Source organism: Pan troglodytes, chromosome 8, assembly GCF_028858775.2.
Source record: "Pan troglodytes isolate AG18354 chromosome 8, NHGRI_mPanTro3-v2.0_pri, whole genome shotgun sequence".
Classification (NCBI taxonomy): Eukaryota; Metazoa; Chordata; class Mammalia; order Primates; family Hominidae; genus Pan; species Pan troglodytes.
The window spans coordinates 90,168,509-90,181,139 of record NC_072406.2 but is presented as its reverse complement, the minus strand read 5'-3'; the positions used below and the strand labels follow the sequence as shown (position 1 = coordinate 90,181,139).

The following is a 12,631-nucleotide window of genomic DNA, read 5'->3' as shown; positions in this document are numbered from 1 at the left end:
TAGAAAAAAGAAATTTTTTTTGAAAAACACATGGCTGATGCCGGGCGTGGTGGCTTACACTTGTAATCTCAGTGAGTCAAGATTGCATCATTGCACTCCATCCTGGGTGACAAGAGTGAAATTCTGTCTCAAAAACAAAACAAAGAAAACACCCACACACAATGAGATACCTCCTCACGGCCACTGGGATGGCTGGAATAAAAAGATGAACAATTACAAGTATTTGCAAGGATGTGGAGAAATCAGAACCCTCCTACACTGCTGGTAGGAATGTCAAATGGGGCAGCCACTTTGAGACACAGTTTGGCAGTTCCTCAAAAAATTAAACATATGGACACCACATGACCCGGCCATTCCTCTCTTAGCTAGTAGACACCCAAGACAAATGAAAATACACCTCCACACGAAAGCTGGCATGAAAATGTCCATAGCAGCATTATCCGTAGTACCCAAAAATGGAATCTCCCCAAAAGTCTATCAACTGATGAATGGATAAACAAAATGTGATCTGTCCATACAACGAAATATTATTCAATCATAGAAAGGAATGAAGTTCTGATACATGCTACAACATGGATGAACCCTGAAAACATACTATGTGAATGAAGCCAGTCACAGAAGACCACACAGGATCACATAGTAAATGATTCCATTCATATGGAATGTCCAGAATAGGGAAATTGAAAGCAACAGAGAGTAGATTATTGGTTGCCTAGGGTTGGGGGAGAGGAGAAATCAGGGTGAGAGAACAGCTAAGGCAGTGGTCTCCAACCTTTTTGCACCAGGGACTGGTTTCATGGAAGACAATTTTTCTACAGACTGCTGGAGGATGGGAGGTAGTTTCCAGATGATTCAAGTGCATAACAGTTTATTGTGCACTTTATTTATATTATTATTACATTGTAATATATAATGAAATAATTATACAACTCACCATAATGTAGAATCAGTGGGAGCCCTGAGCTTGTTTTCCTGCAACTAGACGGTCCCATCTAGGGGGTTTGGGAGACAGGGATACCCTAAGTGTGTTGCTTATGCCCAGTCTACTCCATAATCTCATTTTGGTTCACTGAGGAAAACCCTGCTTCACAAGGATAGGATGTTGGAAACGGAAGCAGGCTTTTCAGTGTTTTTCTGGCAGTCTCAGGACATTCTGCCTTGACTTTAATCCAGAACATACAGAGACTTGAAGTTGTCTCAAAGATATTTTCAAGGCAGCTGTGCAACTGAAGTACATTGACTCACTTGCCACCATAAAACCTGCCACCAGATTCAGCTTAATTTTCCCTTGCCACTCACTGATGGGGATTTGATATGGGTCTGCAAGCAATTGATTTATGATGGTCTCTGTGCAGGCAAACTTCTCTGCTAACATTCATCTGTATTTGCAGCCACTCCCCAGGGCAAGCATCACCGCCTCAGCTTCACCTCAGATCATCAGGCATTAGATTTTCATAAGGGGCACAACCTACATCCCTCGCATGCGCAGTTCACAATAGCGTTCATGGTTCTATGAGACTTGAATGCCACTGCTGATCTGACAGGAGGTGGAGCTCAGGTGGTAATACGAGCAATGCAGAGTGACTGTAAACACAGATGAAGCTTCACTCGCTTGCCCACTGCTCACCTTTTGCTGTGCGGCCGGGTTCCTAACAGGCTGGGCTGTGGACCATTACTCTTACCAGTCTGTGGCCCAGGGGTTGGGGACCCCTGAGCTAAGGAGTTTCTTCTTAGGGTGATGAAAATGTTCTAAAACTGACTGTGGTGATAGATATACAATTATGCAAATATGCTAAAAGCCAGTGAATTGTACAATTTAAATGGGTGAATTGTATACTATGTGAATTATGTCTCAATAAAGATGTTTAAAAAGGAGAGAGGGATGGCACTGACCCAGGGCCACATAACCACTGAGTAGCCACCCCAAGTGCCCTGCCCCTGCCTATCCTTTTACTTTTCTGCTCTTGTTAAGGGGGACCAGAAGACTCTCCATGGGGCAGCCTTGAAGACTGATTCTAAAATGAACGGGGGCTGGGCGCAGTGGCTCCCAGCACTTTGGGAGGCTGAGGCAGGAGGTTCACAGGTCAGGAGCTCAAGATCAGTCTGGCCAATATGGTTGAAACCGCGTCTCTACTAAAAATACACAAAAATTAGCCAGGTATGGTGGCGCACACCTGTAGTCCCAGCTACTCGGGAAACTGAGGCAGGAGAATCACTTGAACTCGGGAGGCAGAGGTTGCAGTGAGCCGAGATTGCACCACTGCACTCACTCCAGCCTGGGTGACAGAGCGAGACTCCATCTCAAAAAATAAAAATAAATAAATAAAAATAAAAAATAAAATAAAATGAACGGGTAGTCAGGCATGGTGGTGTGCACATGTAGTCCTAGCTACTTGAGAGGCTGGGGTGGGAGCATTGTTCAAGCCCAGAAGCTCAAGGCCACAGAGATCCATGATCACACCACAGCACTTTAGTCTGGGCAACAGAGTGAGACCCTGTCTCTCAAAAAAAAATTAAAAATAAAAATGAACTGGTGCCAGGTGATAGGGTCCCTCCCCACAATTCCCTTCTGCCAGAGCAGCGTTCTTTAACAGACTGGGCTGCCTCAAGATTTCACTTAGGAAAAGGGGTGCCCTGCCAGAGGAAAAGAAATGCAAAGGTTTGAAAGCCACTGACAGAGAAAGGGTTAAAAAATGATGGCAAAGGGATTCAGAACCTAGGCTTTATCTTTGTATTAAGCATGTCTTTATTCTGATGTTTGACATCTTGGGGCTTTGCGGACCCTAGAGAAACTGCCCCTCCCATGGCTAGAGATGGTAAGGGACTCACTTGTGAGCATGCCTTTTGTATACAAACCAACCAATCCAGAGTCTATTTTCCAACTATTCCCTTTACAGGGCCCTTCCAGGGTTCTCACGCTCCAGGCCACTATTCCCCAGCCCTTACACCCCACTGACAAGCCCACTGAAATTATTCACAGTAGCCAATTCTAGGCCTGCTTCCTACCCTGCCTCGACCATTCCTTCCCTCAGAAACACAGCAAATGCTCCTGCCTACATTTTCCCCTCCCTGACTCTGCCTTCTGACCACCCTGAGGCCTCCACTCCTGGCCCTGCCTGGTATGACCTGCCCTCTCTACTTGGGAACTGTAACAATTATTCTTTCAATAGCAATCAGATCCTGATCTCCTGGCCTCACCATATGTGAATATAAATAAGATCTACATTTGAAAGCCGGCTACATGCTCCCTAGGCTTCAAACTTGCAAACTCTAGGCCCAGCGCAGCAGCTCATGCCTGTAATCCCGGCAGTTTGGGAGGCCCAGGTGGGAGGAGAACTTGAGCCTAGGAGTTTGAGACCAGCCTCGGCAACCCAAGGAGACCCCATCTCTACAAAAAAAATTTTTTTTAATTAACAGGGTGTGAGGCCAGGTGCGATGGCTCACACCTGTAATCCCGGCACTTTTGAAGGCTGAGGCAGATGGATAATTTGAGGTCAGGAGTTCAAGACCAGCTTGGCCAACATGGTGAAACCCTGTCTCTACTAAAAATACAAAAAAATTAGCCAGGTGTGGTGGCACGTGCCTGTAATCCCAGCTACTCAGGAGGCTGAGGCAGGAGAATTGCTTGAACCTGGGAAACAGGCTGCAGTGAGCCAAGATCATACCACTACACTCCAGCCTGGACAACAGAGTGAGACTCTGCCGCAAAAAAAAAGAAAAAAAAAATTAACAGGATGTGGTGGTGCATGCCTATGGTCCCAGCTACTTCGAAGGCTGAGGTGGGAGGATGTCTTGAGTCTGGGAGGCCGAGGCTGCAGCGAGTCACGACGGTGCCACTGTACTCCAGCCTGAGCAACAGGCAAGACCCTGTCTCAAAAAAAAAAAAAAGTTAAAAAAAAAATTTGCAGACTCCTCACCTCTGTGCTTCGCTTTTCTCACCAGTAAGGCTGGGTTGCCAGCCATGCCTGCCTCAGGGCTGTCATGTAGAATAGTGTAGGCTGTGCCTTGTGCAAGGGAGCCATGCCAAGGACCTGAGTGGGGCCTCCAATGTGCTCCCTACTCTGCTCTCCAAGCTGGAGTTTTGCCAGGGAGAATGTGCGTCTTTTCCTCATTTGTAAAGAGGCCCAAATGGGACAGCAGTGGCCTTGCCCACCTCGTGAGGCTGCAGTCAGAACAAAAGCAGTAGAGTCCTGGTGCAGCACTTGGCACTCCAGAAGTGGTGTCATCAGGGTCTCCATGGGGAGCAGGGAGCACCTTGAGATACTACATCAACTTCTAGGAAGGCTTCCCTTCTCTTTTGTTTGGGGTAGTGGGCGGCTGTATGTATATTTCAAGTCAATTTTATTAAAGTATCAAAAGAAGGTGACCCGAGCTGGTACCCAGGCTACAAATGAATAGATAGTTGCACACCCATGTCCACAGCCACATTATTCACAATAGCCAAAAAGCAGAAGCAGCGCAAGTGTCCATCAAAACAAAATGTGGTCTATACATATAGTGAAATATGATTCAGGCCTGAAAAGGAAGGAAATTCTGACACATGCTACAGCATGGATGGGCCTTGAAGACATTATGCTAAGTGAAATAAGCCAATCACAAAAGGACACCTACTGTGTGATTCCACTTATATGACATACCTAGGGCAGTCGTATTTGTAAAAACGAAATAGAATGGTGGTTGCTATGGGTAGGGGGTGGGGGAAATGGGGAGTTATTGTTTAAAGGTGCTGAGTTTCAGTTTCGTAAGATGAAAACAGTAAAACGGTTCTGGAGATTGGTTGTACAACAATGTGAATGTACTTAATTTCACTGAAATATACACTTAAAAACAGTGAAGATAGTACATTTTATGTTACATATATTTTACCATACTTTTTTGTAAAGGCACAGCCAAGTCATACTTCCCAGAAAAACCATGCATATGGGAGTAATTACTGTCCCTGCTCTTGTCCTATAGAAAAACGGCTCAGAGACCGAGCACAGTGGCTCACTCCTGTAATCCAGAAGGCTGGGAGGCTGAGGCTGGTGGATCACTTGAGGTCAGGAGTTCAAGACCAGCCTGGCCAACATGGTGAAACCCTGTCTCTACTAAAAATACAAAAATTAGCAGGTGTGATGGCGGGTGCCTGTAATCCCAGCTACTCCGGAGGCTGAGGCAGGAAAATCACTTGAACCCAGGAGGCGGAAGTTGCAGTCAGTTGAGATTGTGCCACTGCACTCGAGCCTCAGCAACACAGAGAGACTCCATCTCCAAAAAAGAAAAACGGCTCAGACAACAGTAAGCCGTCTTTAAAGTGTTTCTCAAATAGTAAGTTTCCATCACTCCGCTGGACTTCCCTGGGACTGGCCCAGGCTGTGCACTCTCTCTGTCGCCTTGTGGGACACTTGCTCCCTTGCCAACACCAGCTATTATCACTTCATTATATGCACATGTATTTATCTATGTATGGGCATTTATCAATTTGACAAGAGAAAATGTTATCTATTTTATTTTCTTTATTTATTATTTTGAGAGAGGGCCTTGCTCTGTCACCCAGGCTGGAGTGCAGTGATGCAATCTCAGCTCACTGCCATCTTCCACCTCCGGGGCTCAAGCCATCCTCCCACCTCAGCCTCCTGAGTAGCTGGGACTACAGGCACGTGACACCATGCCTAGCTAATTTTTGAATTTTTAGTAGAGACGGGTTTTGCCATGTTGCCCAGGCTGGTGTTGAATTCTTGGGCTCAAGTGATCTGCCTGCCTCAACCTCCCAAAGTGCTGGGATTACAGACATGAGCCACCGTGTCTGGCCCTATCTATTTTAATTTTTACTTCTTTGTTTACTCCTGAGGTTCAGATTTTCTTGGCTATTTTTCTTTTTTCATGAGTTGCCTGTCCTTAAGGCTAAGAGAGCAACCAGGAGAACAAGTGTGTTCACTTAGCGTTCTCAGTCCCACAGGTGTGTCAGACCTCATTGCCCTGTTTTTAATAACTTGCATTGTTTTTGGCACCAAGTGTATTAATCAGAGTTCCTGGTAACAAGAAATAGAAACCAAATCTGGTTAATGAAGTGGAAAAGCTTTGTTTTGTCATGTTTTTGGAAACATATCAGGCAGCTCACAGAATCATCAGGAAGGCTGGAAACCCAGGATGAGAAAATGAGCAAAAAACAAGGGTTACTGGCAGCAGAGTCCAGCTGGATCCCACCCAAGGCATGGTCCGGTTAGGACACTGGGTTCCATGCCAAGGGACCCGGTGCTGCCTCTGCCTCCACTACCCAAATAACATTCTCCCGTTTTTCTTAGCAGGAGCATCCAGTGAGCCACACTGACCACCACAGAGCAAGAACGGGGACAGTGAATATCTATCATTCCTGTCCTGGGGAACAAGAAGCAAGGGGAGGCCTTCACACAGTGGAGGAAGGGGGATTTAGATGCTGGGCTGTCCAAAAGATGCTGACCACCAAGTTTATGAACTACTTAACAGGGTACAAAGCATCTTCCTGTCCATAAATAGAGCTATCAGTGGCCATCACATATTGGATGTTGCTACGTAGAAGGCACTCAGCTGAGCATATGATATGCTACATCATTAACTCTTCTAATGATCCTCCAAGATTGGTATCACTCTCTCTGTTTTGTAAATAAGAAAACCAAGCCCAGAGTGATTCCATCACTTTCCCCAGGCACACAGTAAATGTCAGAGCCAAAATGCAAACCCTGCTCCATCTGACTCTAAAATCACACCCTGGCCAGGTGTAGTGGCTCACGCCTGTAATCCCAGCACTTTGGGAGGCCGAGGCAGGTGATCACAAGGTCAGGAGTTCGAGACCAGCCTGGCCAATATGGTGAAACCCCGTCTCTACTAAAAATACAAAAATTAGCCAGGCGCGGTGATGGGCCCCTGTAATCCCAGCTACTTGGGAGGCTGAGGCAGGAGAATCGCTTGACCTTGGGAAGTGGAGGTTGCAGTGAGCCGAGATCGCGCCACTGCACTCTAGCCTGGGTGACAAAGCAAGACTTCGTCTCAAAAAATAAATAAATAATAATCACACCCCACAGGGCCTCCCAGGTAGTTGGTTTGACAATCACAACATCCTACCACCACTCACCCCTCAGGAGTGGCCAGAGGCTACCCAATGAGGAAGTGGCAGAATACAGCCCCACTAGATTCATTCTCTTTGGATTATCTTCAAGATACCAGGAGAGCTCCACATACAAGGGCTCTCCTTATTGCCATAAGGAAGAGACTTTGGTGATGTGTTTTCTGCATGTTCCCCGTTTTAGCCAGCATGTCAAGAAAATGTGAAAAATGTGTATTTAAAAATCTATTTTAGGTCAGGCGAGGTGGGTCATGCTTGTAATCCCAGCACTTTGGGTACTTCATTTGAGGTCAGGAGTTTGAAACCAGCCTGGTCAACATGGTGAAACCCTGTCTTTACTAAAAAAATACAAAAATTAGCTGGGCGTGGTGGCATGCACCTGTAGTCCCAGCTACTCGGGAGGCTGAGGCAGGAGGATAGCTTGAACCTGGGAGGTGGAGGTTTCAGTGAGTCAAGATTGTACCACTGCATTCCAGCGTGATTGACAGAGCAAAACTCCCTTTCAAAAAAAAAAAAAAAGGTATTTTAAAGCCTCTGGTTCTAGGTCTGATGGAGGTGTCTGATGGAGTAGTGGGTATCATATTTATCTTTCCTTGGCCTCTGCTGTGGGTGAATATAAAGCCCGGACAAAATATAGTAAATAACTCTTTGCAGATATGCAACATCAACCAGTACAGGGCTATGGTCACTAAGAGAGTTCACCCCTGCTTTCACGCTGAAGACGTTTTCTTGACTATGGGAAACAGTGTCCAAGGAGAGACTAGCAGTGTTACTAGCTGGGGAAAACAGATGAGAGTGAAGGCTGCTGAGGCAACAGGGATTTCGGGGAGAGGAAGCAGACACAGAGCAGAAACCCAAAAATTCTGCATAAAAATCCTTCTTGAGACACAAGGAAGCTTTTTGAGGGATAAAAATATTCTATATTTTGATTGTGGTGATGGTTACACATGTGTTTACGTTCATCAAAAGCCATTAAACTGTGCTCTTAAGATGAGTGAGTTTTATTGTAAGTATATCAATATATTAATTACATTTTGTATTTATTTATTTTGAAACAGGGTCTCGCTCTGTCACCCAGGCTGGAGCACAGTGGAGCGATTACAGCTCACTGCAGCCTTGTCCCCTGGGGCTCAAGTGATCCTCCCACCTCAGCCTTCCGAGAAGCTGGGACTACAGGTGCAAACCACCATGGCCAGCTAATTTTTTAATTTTTGTAGAGATGGGGTCTCCCAGTGTTGCCCAGACTGGTCTCAAATTCCTGGGCTCAAGTGATCCTCCTGCCTCAACCTCCCAAAGTGCTGGGATTACAGGTGTGAGCCACCACACCTGGCCAGTTTTTATTTTTGAAGAATGCCTTTGTCAAGCTCACCCATCATCACCAACACTCTGAATGAACATTAAAAAAAAATTGCCCTAGACCATTTCCTAGTAATTTTACTAAGGCAGTGATAGTTACAATAGGCTAAAATACGATGAGATTGGCATTGCTCATCTTAAATCCCAACGTACTGTATTTTAAATCAATAAAGTTATTGTATTTTATTTTGTTTATTGAGTTGGGGTCTCCCTCTATTGTCCAGGCTGGAAAATAGTGGTGCGATCGCATCTCGCTGCAACCTTGACCTCCCAGACTCATGCAATCCTCCCACCTCTGCATCCCGGGTAGCTGGGACTACAGGTATGCATCACCAAGCCCTGCTAATTTGTTAATTTTTTAATAGAAATGCAGTCTCACTATGTTGCCCAGGCTGGTCTCAAACTCCTGGGCTCAAGTGATCCTCCATCCTCAGCCTCCCAAAGTGCTGGTATTACAAACATGAGCTTCCACACCTAGCCAAAGTTGATTATTTTATTTTTTTGAGTTGGAATCTCACTCAGTCGCCCAGGCTGGAGTGCAGTGGCAGACTATCGGCTCACTGCAACCTCTGCCTCCTGGGTTCAAGTGATTCTCCTGCCTCAGCCTCCCAAGTAACTAGGATTACAGGCTCAGACCAATACGCCCAGCTAATTTTTGTATTTTTGCAGAGACAGGGTTTTCACCATGTTGCTCAGGCTGGTCTCAAACTCCTGGCCTCAATTGATCCACCCGCTTCAGTCTTCCAAAGAGCTGGGATTACAGGCATGAGCCACCGCGCCCAGCCAGAAGTTGATTATTTTAAAATTCTCCTTCTTGAGGCTTCGCTGACTCCTAAACTCCCATACACAGAGCAAGACTCTGCAGATGGAGTAGAGAATAGCCTCTGCAGCTAGACAGCTGAGTTGAAGTTTCAGAGGCTTTTCAGGGCTAGGAGAGTTGGAGTTTGGCCCCAGCCAGAGTAGAAAGACCTTGGCGAAGACCTGAGGTTTTCACTTGAGATCCTAGAAAGATCATACACACGCAGAGTGGGCCATGAGTTAGCAATGGGAATGGAGACAACTATGCCCTCTTGGAAGCTGGAAAACAAATGAATAAGTGGCAACTAATTTAGCAGATCCAAGAGAGCTGAGTCCTAAACTGAACAGGAGAAGAAGCTAAAAGTAACCAGATTTACTCTGTGGAATTTCCAACAGGCTCAGGAATTGGCACCAGAATTAGAGGTGAACGTGGGGCTTAAGAACAAGAGAGCTGTTTGAAAATTTAAGAAAAAATTATATACCCCAAATGCCCTCCCCATATCCTGCCATCCAGAAAATTGGCGGGAGATTAAAGTTTATTCCCAGGAGATGGTGGCTCACACCTGTAATCCCAGCACTTTGGGAGGCTGAGGCGGGTGGATCACTTGAGGCCAGGAGTTCGAGACCAGCCTGGCCAACATGGAGAAACTCTACCTCTATAAAAAATACTAAAATGAGTGTGGCATGGTGGCATGTGCCTGTAGTCCCAGCTACTCAGGAGGCTGAAGCACAAGAATCTCTTGAACCTAGGAGGCAGAAGTTGCAGTGAGCCGAGATCATTCCACTGTACTCCAGCCTGGGTGATACAGAGAGATTCCGTCTCTAAATAAATAAATCAATAAAGTTTATTCCCGGAAGAAAGTAAACTGCATGGTCTCTAGAGGATTCTGGACTCAGCTAGTAAGAGGGATCTGTACTTCAAGCAGGGGATTAAGCAAACATTTACAGCTGTAGTGTGAAACCCCAGCCTTCTTCATTCACTGAGCTCCCAGGGCTTCGTAACTCCAGGTGATCAGTGAAAGAGTGTATTTTGGAGAATCTGACTAGCTAAAAAACAAACAAACAAACAAACAAACAAAAACCTAAGATACTGATAACAATGAATGGCTCAGCCAGATCACCCTGCAATGAAGTTCATAGTCAAAAAGTTCTCCCCATGTGCTCAGACTTTTCAATCAGCTTTTTAGTGCCCCTACTCAGATAACCAGCAGTCATCAGACATCTGACCAAAGTCTCTAACATGAAAGGCAGAGATGAAAATAAATGGAAAAACCTACTTGGAGAAAACTATTTTATGCAGGGAAAAGAGAACTTTTAAAAATACGGCAAAAACCCTATCATTATTATTTCTTAGCGAGATCTTAAAAATATGCATCAGGCTGAGCACGGAAGGCCGAGGTGGGTGGATCATTTGAGGTCAGGAGTTCGAGACCAGCCTGGCCAACATGGTGAAACCCTGCCTCTGCTAAAAATACAAAAATTAGCTAGGCACGTTGGCAGGCGCCTGTAGTCCCAGCTACATGGGAGGCCAAGGCAGGAGAAGCTCTTGAACCCAGGAGGCGGAGGTTGCAATGAGCACAGATCACACCACCGCACTCCAGCCTGGGCGACAGAGCAAGACTCTGTCTCAAACAAACAAACAAACAAACAAAAACAAACATGCATTTCTGAAACAAGAACACAATACTATCAAAAACAGACATAATACTTACATGGATATTTTTCCCCCTTTCTGAGACAGAGTCTTGCTATGTTGCCCAGACTGGAGTGCAGTGGTTATTCATAGGCATAATCCCACTACTGATCAACTGATCAGCATGGGAGTTTTGACCTGCTCCATTTCTTTTTTTAGTTTGGGATATGACCTTTATTGAGCTTATGCACCAGAGTGGAAATAATGCCTGTACAAAACCAAATGTTTGTTACTATAACTTCTGCATCACTGTTAAAATCCAGTTTTTAAAAAACTCAATCAAAACCCACTACTTTGGAATCAATAGCTTCTTTGAAGCCATAGTAACAATTAAATATGGTTAAGACTAGAATGCAGAAATTGGTCAGTTGGAAAGCTAATTAAACTTCCAACTTGCTCAGACACAATTACAAAAAGACAAAATTGGGCCGGGGGTGGTGGCTCACGCCTGTAATCCCAGCACTTTGGGAGGCCAAGGCAGGCAGATCACCTGAGGTCAGGAGTTCGAGGCCAGCCTGACCAACATGATGAAACCTGTCTCTACTAAAAATACAAAAGTTAGCCGGGCATGGTGGCAGGCACCTGTAAACCCAGATACTTAGGAGGCTGAGCCAGGAGAATAGCTTGAACCCGGGAGGCGGTTGCAGTGAGCTGAGATCATGCCATTGCACTCCAGCCTGGGCAACAAGAGCAAAACTCCATCTAAAAAAAAAAGAAAGAAAAAGATGAAATTATGTTTTTCACAGAGATACAGCCTACTGGAATCACCACACTGGACAGCTGGTAAGGTACTTAGAGTCTCGAGATAATAAGGAATCCAGGCAGCCTTTAGACAGCCTTCTGTTGTCCTTTCTTCCCCATCAGAGATCTGTGAGTGTGTGGAATGACACCACCATCAGCAATTGTAGCCTCGATGACAGAATCCAATTCTTCATCTCCACAAACAGCAAGTTGCAAGTGACGAAGGGTAATACGCTTTACCTTGAAGTCTTTTGATGCCTTTGCTGCCAGTTCAGGTAGCTCTGTGGTGAGTTACTCCAGGATGGCTATGCTATGCACTGCGGCATTTGCACCCACATGCCCATGACTGGTCGTCCTAGATCTCAGGTGTCGATGAATATGTCCCACTGGGAACTGCAGGCCAGCTGTCTGCGAGTGGGAAACCGCCTTTGTCTTGTTTTTTCCAGAGTCCTTCCCAGCCTTATTGCCAGTCATTTTGAATTCTGCTGAAGCTCAAACAAGCAAGACAGAGAAAGGGCTAATCAAACACCCAGCAAGATCCCACCACCTATTTCTTCAATGCAATGCAATTTAAACTGCCAACCTGCTCCTTTTCTGATCTGGGCCAGTTCACCCCTCCTTGGGCAACCTGGTGGTCCTCTGCTCCTGGGAGGTCATCATATTGATGCCGAATTTAGCACCCGATCGGCATAGCATGCTACAGCCCAGAACTCCTGGGCTCAAGTGATCTTCCTGCCCCAGCGTCCCCAGGAACTGGCACTACAGGTGCAAACCACTATGCCCAGCAAGAACATAATTTATATAGACATTCCATATGCAAATATATAAACCTGAGACAAAAACACAATACTGTTGGGGTTTTGGTTGTTTTTGTTTGTTTTTGAGACAGCGTCTCACTCTGTCACCTAGACTGGAGTACAGTGGTGCGAATATGGCTTACTGCAGCCTTGACCTCCTGGAAT

General features: G+C 45.7%; 1 pseudogene; it reads right to left on the bottom strand.

Moving 5' to 3' along the window:
* Window positions 1-11,756: 11,756 nt before the first annotated feature.
* On the bottom strand, window positions 11,757-12,303 carry LOC107966928 (histone H2A.Z-like; annotated as a pseudogene).
* Between the last annotated feature and the right edge of the window lie 328 nt (window positions 12,304-12,631).